The sequence below is a fragment of the Aphis gossypii genome, chromosome 2 (genome assembly GCF_020184175.1).
Source record: "Aphis gossypii isolate Hap1 chromosome 2, ASM2018417v2, whole genome shotgun sequence".
Classification (NCBI taxonomy): domain Eukaryota; kingdom Metazoa; phylum Arthropoda; class Insecta; order Hemiptera; family Aphididae; genus Aphis; species Aphis gossypii.
The window spans coordinates 73,064,203-73,087,551 of NC_065531.1; the positions used below are offsets into that span (position 1 = coordinate 73,064,203).

The 23,349-nt window shown below is 31.9% G+C and overlaps 1 long non-coding RNA gene across 3 annotated transcripts in view; it reads left to right on the forward strand.

Moving 5' to 3' along the window:
- The window catches only part of LOC114124853 (uncharacterized), a 69,050-nt gene that overhangs the window by 39,766 nt on the left and 5,935 nt on the right, over positions 1-23,349 (forward strand). The window contains exons 3-5 of one of the 3 annotated variants that reach the window (XR_007604394.1): positions 2,040-2,128; positions 18,019-18,180; positions 18,239-18,465. This is a non-coding gene — a long non-coding RNA (uncharacterized LOC114124853). The remainder of the gene's footprint in view (positions 1-2,039; positions 2,129-18,018; positions 18,181-18,238; positions 18,466-23,349) is intronic. The other 2 variants (XR_007604393.1, XR_007604392.1) reach the window with 2 other exon arrangements.

A 23,349-nucleotide genomic window follows, 5' to 3' on the forward strand; every position in this document is an offset into this window, starting at 1 on the left:
AACCGTCTTTTTACTTTATAAAAAGATAGATAGCTATAGTTGTACCTTTGTGTTCTATACGTATATATATATATATATCATATAATATAGATGAATATTTGTATGTGCCTTATATATTTCGTTAATATAATGCGTATAGGTATACGTTTACCGGTAAAAATTGTTTTTTACGTTTAGTTTCTTCCGTTTTGATATTATTATTGTGTAATAATATTCGTTTATATATTAGGTATCCGAGAACATTGCTATGGGCGTTTTAAGATTTAACATTGGTCTCGACAACGTAATGAACACCGAGTTTATACAAAACAATATTACAGACGAGTGAATGTTTAAAACATTATATATTTTCGTGTACATTTCAGATTATAATATTATGACAATCGTGCGCAACAGCCGCGATGGGTTTGACGTATTCAATAAATTAGTCGGTTTGTAATATTTTTTTTCTATAAAAAATATGAACGGTTATTGCGTAATATTAAAAAAAAAAAATGTATTTATTTAGATTTTAAGATTTGTTTTTAATCACTATACCTACGACCAAATTTAATTATAATAATATTCTATTCTTAATTTTATAATCCTATAAACATTTCTAGAAATATTGACATGTTGATATAAGTAGATATCAAAATATAACGTGGGCTGTATAGTAATCGTTTTGAATATTAAATTGTTTATTTTACGGAGATTAAGTGACCGAAATAATACGACAATGGGTATCCCACAAAAATTGTATTAATCAGACTACTCGTCTAAACTTAAGAATTTAAATGCGTATTATTACAGTAAATAGATATAGTGGGTTACCCATTTGTTCAATATTTGTGATTTTAAATCAATGTTTTTGAAAAATATTCAATCTTTTGTACAGGATATCAAATTAAAATCAATGCTTGAACCTAAAAATATGATTATAATAAACAAAAAATCAATACGGATAACTCTGTTTAATAGGCTATTATATTATGTACTTACTTATAACTTTGACGATGAAATATGATTTTTGTACTCGTTCACGACACGTTATTTTCGTCTTGTCAACGTACCACCTATGTATTTTACACATTTACCATGAGATCGAAAAAATACAAAATCTCGATCGTTCGCATAGTAGCAGCGATGGAGATCAAACGCGTCGAATACACACGATGGGGACCGTTTGGCAAACAAGTTCATTTCGTGTCAATAACGTTTTAAAGGGCATATTAAATTATATTCAATAGATGGCGGGAGTTTGTAGCCAAGCACACGACCGGTATGATATAATTTGAAAAAGTTCATGATAGTATTCTATAATAGTAAATAATATATATTTCTAAAAATGTTTAAACCGTGAAGTTAATATATTCTTTGTGGCGTACGCACAGGATCACTCGATATACTTATAGATCAAATAAAAAATGCGGTTTATAATTTGAGTACATGCTAATATAATACTTAACAAAGTCGTTTATTTCTATCGTGAATAATTGTGTTGTATACTTATTATATTTATTATATTATATGAGATGTGACAGTGTTATAGATACCAACGAGCGTAATTATATTATTCTGATTTAGTTATTACGACGATTTCTCTACCGTTATTCCATAGTTTTCTTTGTAAATTAATGTAGGTACCGTAATGAAAAAATATTAAATAAATATTCTTTTTTAAAGTTATTTACTAACTAACCATATAACGGTTTGAAATTCGATTTTTATAATCCTGAAAAATATTATATTATATGCAATTTAGAACTATAACATACGCACACAAACGAAAATGATAAAAAAGAATTAAATGTATATTTTTTGTTTAAAAAAAAAACGTTGTTGTGACATATAGATATAAAATTAACTAAATAAATGATAAGTTATTATTTGGAAATAAGTGAATTTAACAAGAAAATTATTGTTTAATGATAAAAAATATCATCGTGCTACCTATTAAAATAATTTTACTTATTCTCGATTAAATTAAAAAAAAATGATTACATTAGATTATTGATGTTTCTAGAAATAAATAATAGTTTGCACGCTTTTTTATTTAGGTCAATCGATTTGAACTCAATCGAAACGGAATGCACGCGGTTCCTGTTGCAATCAAACAAGACGGCGAGACGATAAGAATATATAATAGGTAATACGTAAATACATGTTCACGTCATTTACAGGTATTATAATATAATAATAAAATGTTCAGTAAACGCAAAGTTCATATTTGCACGAGATTATAATATTATTATTAAGGGAGACCGAGAGAAATTGTCACACTTTCTACTGTTTCATTTTTTTTTTTTAAGTGTTTTTGTCATAAAACTAAAAATACCAGCTTTAGAACATAAAAAAAAAAATCAAATACTAATTTAAATATTAAACTATAATATTATAATTATATTTTAAAACTAGTATATATAAAATTTACATATTGAGCTTATGATTTTTTTTTTCTGGGTTGGATGACATATCATCGAAGGGTTAGTATTGTTCTAAGTAAATACAATTTTAATACACCTCACAATTATTTAAATTTGTGTCAAATTTAAAATTAATTAACACAAATAAATTGGATTAAATCCATTAATAGCGTATAGAAGCAACAAGTTAATGAATTGGAACAAATTAGTTTGAACCTTTTAAACACATTTGATAGCAAATCTCATGTTATTCATGACAAATAAACTCATTCTACTATTCGATAAAAAATCAACTTAATGAACAATCATTATAGATATAGACGAAAATCACACAACTAAATATACGTTAATACAATATTTATCTGTGAAATTCCGACATTAGCTAAATTATATTGTATATTAATTTCAAATATTAAATGTGTTTCCAGAAAAAAATTACTTACAGGCTTTAAGTTAAATGTGTTTATTTTAAATTTTGTCGCAAGAGTACAATTAGTCCATAGCTGATTTAAAAAACTACATTAATAATTATATATACACTACATACAATACAGCTGACATAAGAATGTCAATGTCGATTAGGTATTAGATATGAGGAGAAGAGGATTAAACTGTAGATAAATTAAAAATATAGTATTTTTTTTTGTTATTTATTATTTTTTTTAAATTGTTGCACAGCAACCGGTTGCTATAAACAATCACCGTCTCGACTAGTAACATTCTCGGTGTCGCACAAATTAAGAAAATGACCCCCCAGTCATAAGACATATACATATATGTCAAAAGCATTTGCATTGCAATTATATTGTACAATAGTTATTGCTGACACAATTACTATCAATTAATTCTAGTTACAGAGCAATTAACACAGGAGCGTCCTCAAAGGAGGAGAAGATGTATTCGCCTCTCCCCCATAACAAATACATTGTATAATTATATTTATTTATTATTATTAATAATAATAATAATAATACGTACCTATAATATATTGATTTAAAAAATAGGTTTGCCCCTCCCCTTTAAAACTGTCTAGGGACGCCCCTGGATTAACATTGTGGTAACAAAATCGTGTTACATCATATTATAAGCGGATATAATATATGGTCTTGTTTTTATATGTATATTTTGTGCATTCGTCTTCTCGCAATACGACGTTAAGTTTTGATAAAAACTACGTCCATCGTGGCAATTACTTGAGAATGTTTAAAAGGCTAGGACATGCGTATAATACTCATTAAATAAACAAAGATTTAGTTAAATATATTAACTCTGCTCATTTAATATTATACTAAGTATAAATTTAAAACACAGTATTAATTTATTAATCACTTCGCTAAATTATTATAGCATTTTGTGTCATGTTGTGTAGTTTATTGTCTCTCGGTCAGTGTACAATATTAAATATCAAATTGAATTGAAAACTACAACTATGCAGTCACGATGCAATTTATTAACACTGTGACACTTCGACGAGTGTGGTTGTATGAAATGTCTTGACTATCTATTATACGGTCTTATCAATGGTTAAAATATAAATATTTTCTTCTGTCATCTCAAAGCTAAGTAGTAATAATAATTATAAAATTATTTCATAATCTTATACTTAATTTGGAATAATTCGAGTGGGTTTTTTTCATACACGAGTATACAATAATAGAAAAAAAACATGTAAATGGTTTGGGGTGTATTACGTTCTCTCTAATAACCTTTTTTTTTTTTAAAAGTCGACATAACTCATTTATCCATTACATGGTACGGGTCTTGATGTTGAAGTAAGTATTGATATAAGTTTTCACTTAACCCACATGGCACATATACATCAATTAATTTTCATCCCGAAACTCTTCATTCTTCATATTGATTATTATTGTAATAAATATTACAACCACACTTGTAGTTCATTTTATACAAAATCCATAAAAATAATATTTTTATACATCATTATCTATAGGCTATAATACTTATAGTTTTTTTTTTTAATTCTTTAAAATTTTTAGTTAATATATAAACTAGTATTTTATAATGAATCCAAAAATGTAATTCATATTACTTTAGTATTGTGCTTATAATTCTTATTAAGGATTGTTTAAATTGGATTTACAATGAATAAGCATTTTTTTTCCTGGATACTCTTCTAGATAATGAAAAAAATTCAAATGTATATAGAGTAATTCTTACTATCGACATGGGAATTATATCTAATTTATATTATAAACAGTTCATCTTTTGGATTTTTTTTTTAGTTTCTCTAGAGCTTATGATGATAAATAGCGAAATGTTAAAGAAAACATGGTTACAAAAAATCAATACAGGTCAAATACTCAATATTGTTTTTTTTTTAATTGGATAATATTTATTATTACTTTTAAATACAATGTCATTTCATAAAACAGGTGTAACCACATCATAAAGATATTTCATCTCTTGAAAAGCACTAGACTAATTTTTTATCGCGTTTTTTCTCAGCTTACACGGAAACTTTAAAAATTATTTTTAAAACACAGTATTGTTATATAATGAACAATATTAAGTTTTATTTTTATTAAATCTTAATCGTATCATGTTTAGTTTAATATTGTTACATTTATTTATAAGTGAAAATAATTAAAATTTATAATAACTCTTCCAAATTGTAGATGATATGATATTTTTGTTATTTATGTTATTATATTATAGACAGACCAAAAGTTACGTGGTATAATTTTTATAATTGATCATCATAATATTATATTATGATTAAAATATTTTTATTTCATGACCTATACAAATAAATTAAACTGCTCCATGTTGTACCTAATTTGCCTATTCATAACGCCGTGTTACCAAAAATTAAGTTTAACTTAATAGAAACATAATATTATCAAATAATATAATAAACAAGTAAAACATATAATATGTTATTACATGTTTTACATTAATATTATTAAGGTTATGAGTTACTAGGTAAAATAATTGAGAGTCTAATACAAAAGATTAAATGTAAAATAAAAAATTCACTCAAAATCGTGCACACATAAGTCTATTAAATTAAGTCATTATTGCGAACAATAAGACACAATAAAAAAATCGAATGATTATTTTATTAATGAACCATTTTTTTAGAAAGTTGTTGCTTACAAAATTCATTTTATAATAAGGCTCTATATTTTAAATGTCAACTGAAGGGGAGATAAACCATTACCGCAGCAGTTTATACCCGGTTAAATGACAAAACTAACTGTTACATCTATTATATTATTACATAATCATAAAATATAATGTGTTTTGTTTAAAATTCCGACGTAGAGTTGAAACGCCGTCTTAGTGTATAACATTTGGAAAAAGTTCACTGAAACTGATTCAAAACTATATTATTATGTACGTAGGTATATCACCTGCCACGACGTCTCCTGCTTTCGCTCGGCCGACTACTATTCTTATAACATTATCCACATCCCGAAGTGATTGGCTTATATTTTTTCAGACATAGTGCGTGGGTGTGTGAGGGGACGTGAGGTCAGAGGAAGATGCCTGGATGGGGGGGGGGAGAAGTAAAACGAAAAAAAAAAACCCCGCACAGTCGTCTACGGCGGTGGCTGCGAGCCGTGATTTTTGCTGCTGGAAAACGCAAGGACGCGTGAAGAACGCGGCGGTGATCTCGAAAAGAAAAATCGCGCGCGCGTAATTCGCGAACCGTGAAATGTGTCTTTTTCCCGTAGATACCGGTGTGTGTGTGTGCGTGTACGCGCACGCGCTTTCGTGTGCGTGTGTGTGGGGACAGACAGCTGGTCGACGGTCTGAATGCCCAGTTTTCCCGAGGAGCTCATATTTCAAATCTCGGAAAGATATAACCCGACCCTCCCCTCCGACCGCTACACCTTCGCAACCGAGTGTCGGACGAACGGGGCGAGTGAAATAAATATATATATATATATACGAAAAAAAAAATATCATACGTGTATACATATTAGTGCATCGCCATGTAAAATCTCACGCACACACATGCATACACGTTTTATTATATACACGCGTATTATATCCCATGCGAAATAAATGTAGCTATTTTCCTTCGATTTCTTCAACACCACCCCGACCACGCCACCCTACTTCACTCGACCCTCCCCGGACGACCATTATACCACGCGCGTATACACACACAATGTGTAATGTGTATTATACACTGCACACAAATATATATACATATATGTATAAATTATACACGCACTCGTACATTTCTTCTTTTGCTTTTTTTCTTCTTCCTCTCCGCGGTGTTATGCTCGCGTACACATACGTAATATACGCATATACATACACATATTATATACATTATACGAATTCTCAGCTCCCCACCCGGCCCTGTCGTTCTTTCGAAAACACATTTCCCTCGCGAAACGTCATGACGCAGCATCGCCGCCCCGCCACCAGCCGCCCCGCACAATGGACCGCACACGCGCTTACAAGGCGGCGGCGACGGCCGGAAAATAACGCAGCACAGCACCACACCAGCAGACATTGTACGCGCTGCGAACTATGTATATATATAAATCGTGTGCGGCGGAAAGATACAATATGATGACGAGAAGGACGAGAGTTGGAAGGTGGGGGACGGAGAAGGTGTGTATAAGAGCACGATGCGTATAGGTGTATGATATATAGAAGTAGATAATAAATTGTAGTCGCTGAGGGCGCAGAAAACTACAAAAAAAAAAAAAAAAGAAAAAGCCTTCAACCACCCGGGAATACGAATATGTAAGCGTATTATGTGGACTACGGTGTATGTATACACGGGAGATCTGCCACTGTGTCGGAATACGGAACTGTGGAGGCGTAGAAGCCCGATTGCGGTCCGAATTCGACCGGTAGTCCTGTATTGTGCTCCAGAGAAAATTATCCCGATTCCGTCCGCCAAACGCGGGTCGGTTCTCTAAACAACGGATATATAATAAAAATAGAAAGTTATTTGAATTTTCCACGCGTAAGTTATACAGACTTTTAAATATTAGTCAGGCTTTGCAAAGGCTACTGATAAAACGGTCAACTCGTAAAAGTATAATCGTTTTCAAAAGTTAAAAAACGCATTTACTGACTTACCTTACCGTAAGACAAATTCTTACTATTATATTATACAATTCAAATGTTTTAATTCCAAAACATTTAAGTACCTGTACTTGAATTTAAAATAGAAAATAATGGATTAAATTTCGCATAAAAACTTAATGTTGTTGAAATATTAACGCCGAATATTATTAGTTCGAGTAAATTTGCTGTATTATATTTATACCGAAAAACTCACAGAAATAGTACTATGCTATTTATTTATACTTAATAAACATTGGAAACAAAATTTTCTACTTACTTTGTACGGCTCGCAATCGAGGTTTGTCTATCAATCAGATTTGTGCCAGCCACATTTTAACGATATATCGTAGTCGTAATATTAGCCACTGTTATTTTATCGCGGGGGGAGGGTGATGTAGACAGTGGGTGTGCTGAGTTTCTGTTTTGAATATAAATACTTATCGTATACCACTACGTACTGCAAGACTGCGACGGAATAAATTAGTTAAATCGGCCTTGAAATATTCGAATTGCGATCAACAGATCTAGTATAATAATAATAATATAAAAAAAAAGCGATATAATATTACAACTTAATATTCATTTTTATCATCGGTCGCGGTTAAGGGGGCATGTACATTTTAAAGGGTAGGCGTTGAAAATTTTGTAATCCTGATCGCCCCTACATAACAATAACAATGTCGCAAGTCCATTGATTACTAACTCATAAATAATTTATACTTAAAATTAAAATATTCATAATACACTAGTATGTTTGAATTTTATTATTAGTCATTAATATATAGATTATGTAAACTACAGTTTAACATTATTTTAATATTGAACGGGGAGTGTTGTGAAAAAAAATATTATTAGAATTCAATCCAAAAACAATATAGACTTATTAAACTACGACTAAATTAATGACGAGAACAACTAAAAAAAGTAGATTTTTCGATCGATTTATATAAAATAAAATAAAAATTAATTTCTTATCGGATTTCGGTCATATAGTTTATTTTTAGAGAGTTGAAATTTGTTTCGAGTTATCCATTTCTCGGTGAACATATATAATATTATGATCTGAGATCTCAGTTCGACTATAATACATATAATAATATAATATCTTATGACTCAATTAAAATAGATTATTCAATTACTAATAATAATATATATTATTATGTACACGTACATTTTACATTACGGACGGTCTGTTAATCGCAATAAACGTATTTCTGCAGATCGAATAATAATACTACAACAACATTATCTCACACTGTCGTTTGATAATAAAGTTTGTTAATTGCTAAATAAACTATTTGTTAATATCGGAGTGTACTAATACACACCGAGGATGCTGAGATAAGGAATAATATTGGAGTTCTACTCAAAATGAATATACGAAGTATACATATATTATACCTGTACGTGTATAGGTACTTCTATATAGTATAGGTGTATAATACGGGAAGAAGTTTTCGAGTGCAACCTATTATATAACTCGTGTTGTTGTTTAGCTCGTAGAAAGTTAGGCATTGTTTACGGACGAGTATTAGATTTTCTCAAAATATTAATAATAATACGCGTATACATAGTTATGGTTAAAACTCGTGATTTAGACAAAACGTCTTTAAGGTTCGAGGTTTATTGAACTTTCGTCCGGGCGCTATTTTCAATATTATATTATTAATTATATTAAATTATTATGTAATTATTTTAACCACGATCCCCGAATTCCCCGCCGTCATCCCGGAAGACGTTATAATGTTTGTTTCTAATATACCGGTACCAACGCAGACAGTAGCTAAACATATATAGTATCGATTTGTCATTAATAATTATTTGACCACCGCATCGTAAGCCGTGTTACTCGAAGGCTGGAGGAATGACATCTACGAAATCGCCAAACTGATAACCTACAAACAATCGAATATCCAATATAATATATTACAATACAACGCTGATTTTTGTTGGTGAATTTAGCGTATAGTTATTTCATAATATTTTTGTTAAATTTTAAATGACAATACTTACGAAAAATCTCGTTTCTATGCGATCGTAACGTTTAAACATAAATATTTATAATTTCTTATATAATGCATTACTACCGAGACGATCGAGTCGTAGTCAGATCTCGTCTGAATATTTAAATAGATACTAATTGACTCCAGTATGGAAATCGGTTATTTTTATCTCTCGATTCCCCTCTGAAAGTACAGATATTAAATACTTAGGTGTACATGAATTGATACACATATTATGCATACGCATATTAAACATAAATTATATAACTAGCGATTATAATATCGTATTTCATAACACCTTAGAAAAATATTATTTTCATTTTCGTATATTTTCGCCTTCCGGACTGATTATTAATAATTGATAAAGATTGAATTGGTATCTTACAAATTTAATTTGAAACGTGTGCGACTTTAAAAGAAATATATGAATAACATGACGTATATAGTCTCAGAAACAAAAGGTCTTATCATAAAACATCAAATTGTTTGGAAGAGCAATTTAAAACTTCACAGTGTTTTGACCATTATGATTGTTAAACCTAAAAATTAAAACAATGCCGTTCCTTGTTAAGTTTAATAATTTGAGTTTAATATATACGAAACTTAACGTAAAAAACGATGGTTTAAACAATTTCATTTATGGATCAAAAAGTTAAACAGATAACTTAACCAAACCATTAATTGTAAATCTGTTTTTTTCACTTTATCGGAATCTGTTTTGCAATTGGATATTTGAGCTTTATACATTTATTGTTATAATGCGTTTAAGTGGTTTGTTTGTGTGCTTAAATTATAGGTCATTGGTAACTTAACTTACATAATAATATACATGTACAAAAATTGGATAAAAAAAAAATTCAAGTTAGTAACATTTGAATCTGAGTCCACAATAAATAATGATAGGAATAGATAATGTAAAATATATCGAGATAAAATATATGAAACATAATATACACAAATATACCTATGCATTTATCTACACAAAGAAAAAAAATCTGAAAATGTCCAGATAAAGATAAAAGAATATGTTTTTGTCCAGATAAAAAAAAAATATTATTTTTTGGTTCTCACTATCACTATTTCATATTTCTTTTTATGTTTTTTATTTCTTTTTAAATTAATTCAAGATAAAAATCTTATTTTACATTTACTTAATTTACAGCTAAAACAAAAATAGGAAGGTATGTATTATAATAATATGATATAATACAAATTCAAAACATATAATGTTAATATATTGTTTTAGTTTAAATATGAAATATTTTACTATTAATTTCTCAAACGCCTACGACTCAATAATATGAATAACTTACTTGAATTTGTATTATTCAGTTTCCTTTTTTTTATTTTTACTTATACCCAATTTTGAAAATATTGATGAACGCTTCTATTAAAACACAAGAAGGCATGTCAAATTACATATAAATGTAACTAATCATATTTTTTAAGTGTGTACATATCAATGTAATACTCTGGAAATCAGAAATCAATATTTAAGTAGTAATTAATTGATTAACCTTCACGGAAGACAATAATTCGAGTGTGTTCAATTATCAAACATTATATATTTATTGACGGTTCATGTCGTCCATATTAGTTATTATAATATGTTTTAATAATACACCTAGTATACGACGAAATAGTAAAAAGCTATATAGCTATAGCATATGGTTAAATCATCGTAGAGGTCGTGGTTTACTACTCGCTGCACATTTTCCACAATTCCCAAATACTGAACTGTGTTTAAAGTTCGATACAATATATTATTATAACATGTTCGACGATAGGTATTTTCCGAATAGTCTACAACGGTGGTGGTGGTGGGACCACTGCTTTTGGCTTTCTTCTCGCCGTGAAATAAATGATATCGTAGGCCGTCGCGTTCATCCCCGACGACGGTTCAGGCGTTATTTTTTTCTTTTCTCCTCCCCCGCGCACTCGACCACGACCACCCACCACTACCACTCCAAACCGCTATCTGCAGTCCGCAAATACACATCACACAACACCCTGGGGTACCATATACCGGCGAAAAGCTATCAATTTCTGTGTCATTTCTACGGCTCGGGTAGCGTGCGCGCGCACTCGCAGCACACACACTCGAAGCGACCGACGACGACGACGGCGGCGGAGGCGGCGGACGGAAGAAAAGAAAAAAATATAACACTTACATACATATATATCTAATGCCCAACTTTTGAAAGTGCCGATTCCTTTCGGCGGCTGCGGCGGCGGCGGTAATGGCGCCCGCATAGACATTTGCAAACTGTCAAACGCAACCGCCACGGCTATTCTTCTGTCCGCCGCCGCCGTCGCCTTTGCAGTGCCGCCTTGCATTATGAAATAATGTATGCGTACGCGCGTGTGTGTGTTTGCGCGTCGTCCGCAAAGGGCAGAGAGGACGTCGAAGTGTGCTTAAAAGCACGTCTTTTGAGCGAGTGAACTTAACTCGGATTTCTGCATCCGTCGTGCACACTTCAAGGCGGCCTCTTATAACACGAGCCGGAGCCGGCCGATTCGGGACGAAAAGAAAATATAATATAAGCCTTTTTTTGCGACGTTATCGGCGGTAAATCGCGCCTCTATAGAGTGCCCGACAATACATATAATATCGTCACATCGTATTATTGTGTTCTATACATAATACATATTATATTATACGTTGTGTCTTTGTCGTGTTGCAGACTTACTACCGAGTTCTTCGTATGAAATATTTAAATTTTTCCGCTGTACGAATATCCAATAATTATTGTTTAAATCGGTCAGCCGAAGTAGCGGATCTGTGTACCTACTGTACCTATACGATATACCAAAACGATATCGGAGCGATTGAACGTCGTTTCTTCTTCTTTTGAAATGTATTGTAACTCATAATCATATAATGACTATAAATATTATACAAATAAATATAACACAGTCATTATAATATTATAGTTTTGTGCGACATGGCCAATAATAATAATGTAATTTGTCTCTCTTGTTCGTGAATTTATATAAAAGCGATATCAATCAAATAACGCGTGTACTGATGTACACATTAATACTATTATATGAGATGTAACGATACCCTACCTAATAATTAGTACCTACTTATAATATTATTATTATTATTATTAAAGTGCCGTCGTATCGTCGATGTTAATAAGGTACACTTTGAGGGACTAATGCGACTCGACGATGTATACGATTTCTTGGCTCGCAAACGCATTGTCCTTAAAATAACAAAAATAAAATAAAAATTTGACAATAACATCACGCCAGACTTATAAAAAGAAAGAAAAAATGAATTGTGTTTTTATTATATAGACAATATTGAAGTATATAAAACAGATCTAGTTCTGTATATTATGATTTAAATAATATTTATGTATTTAATACGTATTTAAGTTACAATATTGTATTATGATTAAACTTTTCATACATCGCATCCATTCATCATTATGATTATACAGCTATATTGAAAATTGAAATGCTAAATAGAGTCGAGTTAATCTATACATTTTATTTAGTAAACATGATGATTTCGTTATGTCTGGATTTTTCTTTTTTATACACAATTGGGACATCTATGAATATTGAATTAACTTGTTGACCCACATAAATTCCCATCAATTATAAGTGTGATTTGTTTGATTTATTTTTTTTTTCGTCGTTAAACTTGAAATGTAATAGAAATTTATGCAAAACTACATTTTGTAAGTGTCAAAGAAAAAAGCAAAAAAAAAGTATTTTAAAACTGCTTACAAACTTCTAATATCTAGAAAATCTCTATTTTGAATTCACACTCATATTATAACTATTAATGTTATTAAAATATTTACATCGTATAACCATTCTGATTAAAGTTGCAGTGTCTAGGTACAGAAATAAATCCAAGGATATATTATATATTATTATCATAATATCATCGCAAAAAAAGAATTCAAGCAGTATTATAGTTTTAGTATTTTCTGTGATATCTCCACTATGAAATTCATTAAACGAATTTCTAACTAAAAGCACATAAATGCCAATAATAATAAAAGTTTGCTTTAGAATAATTGTGAGTTAAAATCGACTGATATTTGTACAATAAAAGCATACGTTTTACAAAGCTGAGCATAATTTATTAATATAAACGATTGTAAATTCAAAAATTGTATTGATGCGGTACTTTTGTGTATTGATCATAATTTAATCATGTAGTTTCTCGAGAGTGTCGTCGTTATTGGACGATTTCTTTCTTCTTTCTTAAAAACTCGTGTTTTTCTATATTCATAGCTCATAATATAGTGTTATGATAACACAGATGAATAAAATAAACCTATATATTATGAGTACTAAGTTCATCATAGTGTGATACCGAGATCGTGTAATTATTATATTATAATATTAGGTTGGGAGGTGAAAATCAAATCTTCTTTCGGTGTTTTCATCGGCCGCCGAGTATAACCATTATTGTTTTACGACTACAACAAAACATAATATTAAACGCAACGATATCGATATAATGTCTTACAGTAATCGTAACCGCAATAATTATACCAATTATACGGGCGCTTAGTAATAAACGCTTATATAGCGATGTTATACTATATAACCGTGGTATCTACACGAACCGCGTATTTTGTCGGGCATATAATATAACTATACCTACTGCACGATCAGTACAATGTATGCGTACGTGAAAAGTATATACGTATAAATGATAATATTAATACGACTTTATTATAGTACAAAATACATAATAATAAAACCATAACAAATGTATATAATATAGCTACAAAGCCAAGTTACAATAAAATATAATAAAATATATTAATATTATTGTTGACCTCGGCGCGGACCATTACCGTTAATAGTTTTGCAGCCGATGAGGGTTTGTGCAACCCGCGAGCTAACCGGCCCGAAAGAGGATAAAAGGGACTCGTGATTAATTCGAAAACAAAGGGTGATTTTCGAAGAGGATCGGACTTTGGAAGCCGGTCCGTTTATATTGTGCGTATAGGTAGATAAATACGAACACATATACACATAATATAATACGTACGTATATAGACATTACACAGCACGCGTGACCTCGTGGCGGCGGCGACGGTGGGCGGGTATAATATATAGGGACGGTAACTGGCCTTTACAAAGTTTTGGCCTTTGGCCGTGCGCCCTTTAGCCGGGATCCGCAAAAGCCATTCCGGTCGACGTGATTTCTGTCCCGCGCGCGTCAAAGGCGACGACCATATTATAATAATATATTACCCCGCGCCCCCGTGCGAACGAGACGTGCGCGAGCCTTTATAGCCCCGTCCGTATTATTACAACATATATTATACTATGTACTAGTGTGCGCGTGCGGGTAGTGACCTTTTCGGAAATGTACGTCGGAATATGTGTGTGTGTTTTCTCAACACTCGCGCCCTTTACTCACACACACACACACGCACACACATATGTATAAGTTTGTAAACGGCCGCGACGTGTATGTATACGCGTTAAACCGATCGGCGGGATCCAAAACGGTCTACGGCGGTGGTTACAAACGGGGTTAGAGTTGCGGGGTCGAGGGTAGCTGCTGTCGGACGTGGACAGAAATCGGTTTGCGATCAATCATTGGCGGTCTCCGCAGCTCGTTTTTGCAAAACTGTCACATACTGTATAGCATTATAATATACGCCTCCCCCCCAGCGCCCCTCAAATCGCCGCCGCCCCATAAATCCGCACGAAGATCACTCGCTCGCGTTCTCCGCGGGGGTCTGCGGCGGAGGGGTCACGCGCGCGGAATACGAATGACCGTATTGCGCGCAGAACGCGCTCGCGGGCGGCGGCGTGTAATAATAATCGACGTCGATCTGGGCGGCAAACGACCGTTTTGTTTCGTTTCGTTTCGGGTTTTATGTTTTATCCTCGAAAGCGCTGAAATATATATAAAACGTATACAAAAAAAAAATAAATAAATAAAAATAAACCCGACACGTCGTTCGATCGACTACTGATGCTGCTGCAGCAGTGCCGTTTTCGTCGCCGCGAGGTCGGGTGGGACGTAGACCTTTACTCGTGTGCACTGTAGTTATCCAGAGAAACACGTTTTTACCATTGCGAGCTCCAAATGCCGATGTCGTGTAATATAATATACAGTATATATATACACATCTACACGATATAATATGTAATTGTCGGCACGCATTACACGCGCGCGCACTTAAATTCAAAATAACTCCCCGGAAAACACCGCAATCGCGTCGAAGAGTACCTATATTATTATTATTATTGTTATGTATACAGTACAGCGGGTACCTGCTATACGTGCCCAACGTGCATGTATCGCATTCACCTATATACACCAAAGGTTTGGAAAAACGTTCAACGTTTACGACAGTGGACGATAATACACACAATAGCGATACAATAAACCTACATTGCGTAGGACATTATACACTCGTATTTGCCACGCGACGATTACATCTATATATATATATTAAGTATAACGTTTGTACATTATTTCGGTGATTTCTTTTTTTATGCCGACCGAACGTTATATAATATTGTAATATATATACCTTATATACCCAATAGTTGTACCTCAGTTATTGTGCTGCTGCAGTGATATCCTTGTTCTAAATACCCTACCCCCTATGCACATTTTTCATATTCGTTACTATATGATATTATCATCTGCAAAACAAACGAGTCGCAGGTCGATATGATGCGCGTTAGAGCGAAACTACTGAAATTCGTGGTATTCGTTTAAAGGAAATCCGTTGCACTGCAGTGTACGTATAATAATATACGTTCCAATCACGAGACGACCTCGATATAAAATCAAGACGTTCCTCGAAGCTATATAACGTAATATTATGTATCTACGTGGAAAGCGGACTTAAAATGTGTTTGAAAAAATTTAAATTGAAACGAAGAATGAAAAAAAAATTATATTTTCATATCGAACTTTATCAAGGTGGTCAATAAAACGTAGCAGTACTTTATAATATAAGCGACTATATTCTAGAATCTAGCAGGATATATTTTTTTTAATATTGTATATGAGCAAATAAAAGTACCAATCTATGCGAATCGTATATGAAAATCAAACTCATCGTGTATTAAATTATATATAGTTAAAGATCAGTTACCGAGTCATATATTGTTTTGCTTGGTAACGTTATAAATTGCACGTTCAAACATAATACATCAAACAAACGTATGCATTGTAAATAAAAAAATATTTCCTCAATTCGCGTTTGTGAAGTCCGAAAATTCTGACAATATGAAGCACACACGAAAGGGTCAAAATTCAAATCCAAAAACGTGTTTTTCAGTAACCATAAAATTATATTCTTTCCAATGTCATGTTAGAAATTATTATTTTAAACTACAAGTCTATCTCTTGTATTCGTAGCCCGTCATAGGTTAAAATAAATTATATTATATAAATTTAAAAAATTCTTTTTCATTCTTTTGCCATTCACAATGCAATTGTGATGTTTCTCCTAAACTATTAACTAACTATGACCTTGTAAAAGTATAACATCAAGTATTCAAATCACATAATAATAATGATAACATTTTATTAAACCGTTAAGACACGACATTGTATTTTCACGGTGTAACTATACTGCCGTATTATGCACTTGTGTATATAATAGATAATATGACATTCGATTTTTAAAGAGTTACTGTAAAATATGATTTATTATGAAGTATAAAATATTTTACCAGAACAATTATTAAGCGTCTCATAAGTTAAAATATATGTTTGCAACAATAATCGATGTACAAACATCTTGTGGAATTGAGTGTGCATAAGATATGATAGGCAACGCGAATCCTGTGAATTGACAGTTAGGTCTCCCATGTACCTAAGTTTTATTATATATTTTTCGCTAACAACTAAAAATTATATTATCGAAAATTGGTTCTAACATTTATTTGTGGATAAGATATAAGATTATCGAAGATAACATATTACAAATAATTATAAGCAGCTCAAGCTTTTTTTAAAAATTCGATGGCTGTCGTATAATTAATAAGCTTATATTATATAAAAAATATTTTAAATATTTTAATAAAATGTCAATCGTAACTTACAGTAATATCCATAAAGATTGTACAGCGAAAAATAACCATGAATATTTCTAACCACGGTATAGTATTTCGCTACATAATTATTATTGACGACGCTGTATGTAATTTGGTAGTTATAAATCTAAGTAGCGTGCTATTCCCGAACACTGGAGCTCACCGAGTGTATATATATTATATACAATTTATACCATTGTCGTTAAATTATTATAAGGTACGAGAATTTATTATTACGGGCTATTTGAATTCAAAAGAAATAACAATAATGCTGTTCTATTATGTAAAAAAAAAAAAAAAATTGTACATAGAAATGTATAATATAATGCGCTTCGTACTGGAAATATGTTATAAGAATAGTATATTATACACATTATACGTATAATACAACTTGTACTTACATTAAATTGTATGAACGGTTTCTTTCTCCGGAATTTTTGTATTCAATACTGGTTTAATATCCATACGAACCGATTTTAAAATTCTAATTTTATTTGCAGACGCTCCTCACACACAGTACGGTCACGGCAAGATGACTTTTCGAGCGTAATCGTTATGATTCGAGAATATGGGAATTGGGAAATAACAAGCACCTAAGAAGCAAGTTTTCACATTAGTTTATCACGATACTATACAGTAATAATAGTAACGATAATATTAAAGTATACTATATATATTATAGTGTATATACTATGTGTAATTAATATCATCGTATTGCAGATTACAAAATGTCCATCACACCAAACGTCCAACTTTTGAGTGTGCGCCATTCAACTATTATAGTATTACATACTCACATAAAAAACAGAGCATTATAGAATTTTCACTTGCTGACATTCAAGATAAGTGCACGCTTGTGCGTACAATGAACGCATATAAATACATGCAGACCGACTGATGCTGTAGTTTCGTCCAGTTTTTCCGGAGGAGTGATCCGGTCACCATAGGTATTTACATAATATTTTCTTTAAAGTCTTTAATGTACAATTTCATACAATGTATGGGCGAAGGGCGCACGCGACAAATCCCCTCGAAACGTGATTCGTAGTATTACACATACCTGTGGGAAATATCAAATGATATATATTATGTAGGTACCTATACGACTTACTTTCCATGGAGTTTAATATATTTTGGTGTAACGTAAATTATATAATATGTATACTGAGAAATAAAATAACAAAACTCTCTGTTTTTATTAACGTTTTGATGGCACAAAAAGCAGTCAAAACTCAGAATAAATGAATATACATATTACATATATTTTTTTTAAATTGAGTAGAATTTGAGATAAATTATTATAGGCTGACATTGACTCTTAAAGAATACTTTCTAAGTCACGAGACAATCGAAACCGATTTTTCCCTATGAGTCAATCATATGATTTAGTTTTATTTAACGAATATTAATTCCGAGTGTGAGGGAAAAAAACTAAAATAATCCATGATTATATTGTTATTGGAAACTACTCAATTATTGTGCATTCGCATATGAAAAAAAAGTCCGTTCGCATATTATAATATTATTCATTCGTGTGTATGTGTTACTGTTATTAAACGCGTGCAGGTACGCACACACGTCATATGCCTCGTTACAAAGATCGAAGAAAGCCATCGTCGTTCGGCCGAGCGGATGGCGAGGCGGTAGATATATAGACATATATATAGAGGGGAATCAACTTTAATACCGGAACATCCGATGCGAAATAATTGATTTGCGACGGGTAAACGAGCTGTTGGCGTAACTCCGGGGCCGGAGGACTTGATTAAAAGCACGCGCCTTGGTACACATATGAAGCTTATATTATATATACACGTGGAAAGAGAACGAGAGAGAAAACTAGTGGGCGAGATGCCGAGACCCCGCCACATCCATATTCACCTTCAATAGACTACCGTCAGGCATCGTATATATATGTTGCTATATAATATGCATCATCCGTGTGTGCGGGTACGCGTTTATATTGGAAACTGTTCAACGACAAAAATGTATATAATATTATATACATATTCGAATATACGTATGTACGCAGCAATAGTATAATATTTGCACGATAAAAACACGTCGAGCGCACAACCGACTATCCAAGTCTCGATGCGTAACACGTGTCTGAGAAAATTCAGTATAATATATTATTTGGGCTATGTGTACCTATATAATAATAATAATAATAATAGTAATAATAATATGTGAACAAAAAAAAAAAAAAAAACACCTAAATGTATGTTTATTGAAACTTGAATATTATATATATAATATATTATATTATATCATATTGACGTCGATCGAATAGCTGAAGAAAATTTTTTCATTAGAAATAAGCTAAAAAAAAGTAGGTAACACATAATTAATCGTTAGGTTGAAACATATCATGATGCACAACATAATACATGCTATTACTTGATAGGCGAGTAAATTTTTTATTTTATTGCACACGTAACTAGCTCATTCGATATTTAAAAATACTTTTTCGTTATAGGTAATTTAGCATACATTTTTTGTGATAGAAGAATTTTTTTTTAAACAAGTAATTGTTAATTTAAACTCGTACCTAACATTTGCATTTATAGATTTAAAAATTCAGTTAAACCATAAAAATAATATTACTAAAATAACATTTATTTTTTTGTTTATTTGTGTAATGAGCCTTTTAATAAAATTGTTGCGTTGAAAAAAAATATTATTATTTAATAATTAATACATTTAATATAGGTATAAGATGTTTTTTTTTTTTTTAATATTTTGAGAAGTATTATTTTATATTCATATCAGTATGTAACTTTCAACTTAACTAAATCACAGATTAAAATTAAAATATTTATAATGGTGAATAATTAAATAACAATTTTTCTTAGGTGAACTCGACTTAAATTAAGCTATTACAATTAAAAATTAATTATCCCAACCACGTAATCTTGTTTTTTTTTAGCTTATGCCTTATATTAGTGTAACCCAGTGGTTACTACTTACTAAAATGAACTAGTTAGCTTTTATAAAATCACCTTTTGAAAATTTACATAATACATTTTGTGGGTGATTCATATCTCTATAGTCTATATTCTATAATCCATAAACTCGAGCTTTGATTTAGATTTAGTATTATACGTGTCATAAAAAAAAAAAAAAATCAAAAAAGTTTGCTGTTATCGTAATTCTTTCAACTTAAAACTATCGACAAGTATACGCATATAATATAAATTTTCAAATGAAAACTTTCAGATTGGTTATAGTGATCCAATAGTCATATTATATCGAACTCAAAGACTGTATAGGTATTACTGTATGGATTGATGTAAAAACGGATTTGCTCTCACTATTACTTAAGGTCGTTTTCATATTCCAAAATGTATTTAATAAACAAATTACTAATTTTTCCCATTAATATTTTTAAGAATTTAAAAAACAAAAAAAATCATATATTTATGTAAAATTAAATAATATTGTAAAATATAAAATGTATTGCCATAACTACTATCTCTACTATATACTCATCAACACTTTAAACAAACATATTATAGTACTATAATGCTATTATATATAAATATTTTTTTTATTTAGAACATTTAAAATTTTAGTTACGAAGTAAAATGTACATCCCAACATGCAGCCATGATACTGCGAATAGTAGTTATAACTTATAATAAGCAATATATTTTTGTACCTGCAAAATATATAAAAAAAAAAATTACATACGATTCGTCGTGCATGGTGCATATTATATCACATTAACATCGGCATCGGTTCAACCGGTCCACCACACCCCTATCATGCGCTTTGACCGAGAGATCATGACCGCTCAGCGTCCGCTCATGATAATATTCAAATAATAAGGGTTCGGGATCCCTACAGGTGTGCGCGAGTACAACACGACGCGGTCGGATAACGATGCATAATATTATATTAAAATACTATTATGCGTAAACATAAAACCGGACTAACGAAAAATCCACTGCACGTCTGCCGCATATATTATTATTCTATCTAATAATAATAATATATTGCGACCGTTTCGACCCGGAGGTAATCTCAACACTGAGCCCGTCACGGCAATAAATAAATAATATAATAAATTTAAAATCGGACCGATCTCAAAAATCCTCTTATCTCTCAATTATCCAACCATACCGGGAAATCTGACAAGAACGTTAAAAATAAATCGACCCGGTGATGTTTTAACAAACGTCATATTACAATATAATTATTATGAACCACTTCTTCGGAAAAAAAAAAAATTATATAATATCAAAGGCGTATAGTTACTCTTCTCACGACTCGCCCTCTCCCTCGCGTCACTGCGTGTACGAGTTTGTCTCTGCGTTCATAAGTAAGATAGATCGTAAAATTAAAAAAAAAACTTCGTAAAATAATAGCATACTAAATTTTGATATCGACAAAATCGCTGTGGGAAGATTTGGCCACCGTGTGTTCTGAATAATATCTTTTTCTAGTTTTTTTTTTTCCCGGACGGCGAGCGCATATAGCGCCGAGACGTAGCCCTCCTCGACGAAAAGTTTTCCGCGGTCACCGATGATTTACTGCGTTTCCCCGGAGAGGACGCCGGCCGGTCGACCGACCCCGTTCCGGCGCTCGGGAACTCACAACACGCGAGTACCACAATAATAAGCTAGGCGTGTACGGAAACCGAACGCGGTTGGTGCTCTCGCGCCGCGGACGGTTTTCGGCCCTCGCGATAACGCCGCACTTATGCCGCCCGAAACTACCTACGCGCTATTATACTGCAATAATAATAAATAATAATATAATATTACGCCGCCGGGGCCGTCCCGCCCGACCGGAGCATTCCTTTTCCTGCACACAACGCATAACGCGCCTATAGCCGTGGCGGTCGTCGGGTCTCGCTAAATATATATATTTATACACACACACACAAACGCACGAGTATACGTATATAATGTGTATTATGCAGATCTATCGCAGACCACTGTATACTCTTCCGCGAGCCTTATCTCCTCCTCTCCGGGATGCTGCACACCCTCGAAGGCCCGTCCAACCACCGACGCGGCACAACCGTTCTCCGTCCTTAATTATACTCGACGCGGGTACTGGAACGCATATACGGTGCCATCATAATATAATGATATGTACAGATACGAGCGGTATAATGTGTTCGTGGATTACAGTGTAATTAAATCGACCAAAAACCCGCCGCTCGCGATATTTACAGCTTCCCGACTGCAAGCTCGATGTATTTATTATATTCGCGTATTTTAATATACGAGAGCTGGCTGGCTCTATTATACGTACTTGCCGAATGTTGCACAACGAATTTCGGGTTTAAAAATCCTAAACCAGCCAGAGATATAGTGGGACTAATTGAGTTGGCGTTACGAACCATCGACGAGGAAAGATATATCGTATTTAACTTTTGTGAAAAAAAAAAAATTTAAAAATCGATGAAGTTATTTTGATCGGTATACCTGCTTCAGTTTTGTAAATGAGTTAATTTATTCTATATATTATCATACCATTTTAAAAACTAAATACTGTAATTTATATTAAGTACATATTTTAACACATGTATTTGTATTATGTATATTGTATATTATATAATTATTAATAATTTGGAGTATTTTTTTTTCTTTTTTAACAGAAAAGAAAACAACGAATAATATAAACGTATCGTTTGAGATCAATCATTATTGATTTATTGATTATGACCGAGAAGGATGCCTTAATATATAAGTACATAATTATTATTATTCAATAATTCATAAAAAATATTATTTATTTCAAAAATGTTGTGCTTTACATACAAATAAACCTTTAACGACAGTATCTTGAATCGAATGGAATTCATTCGAGTATACACT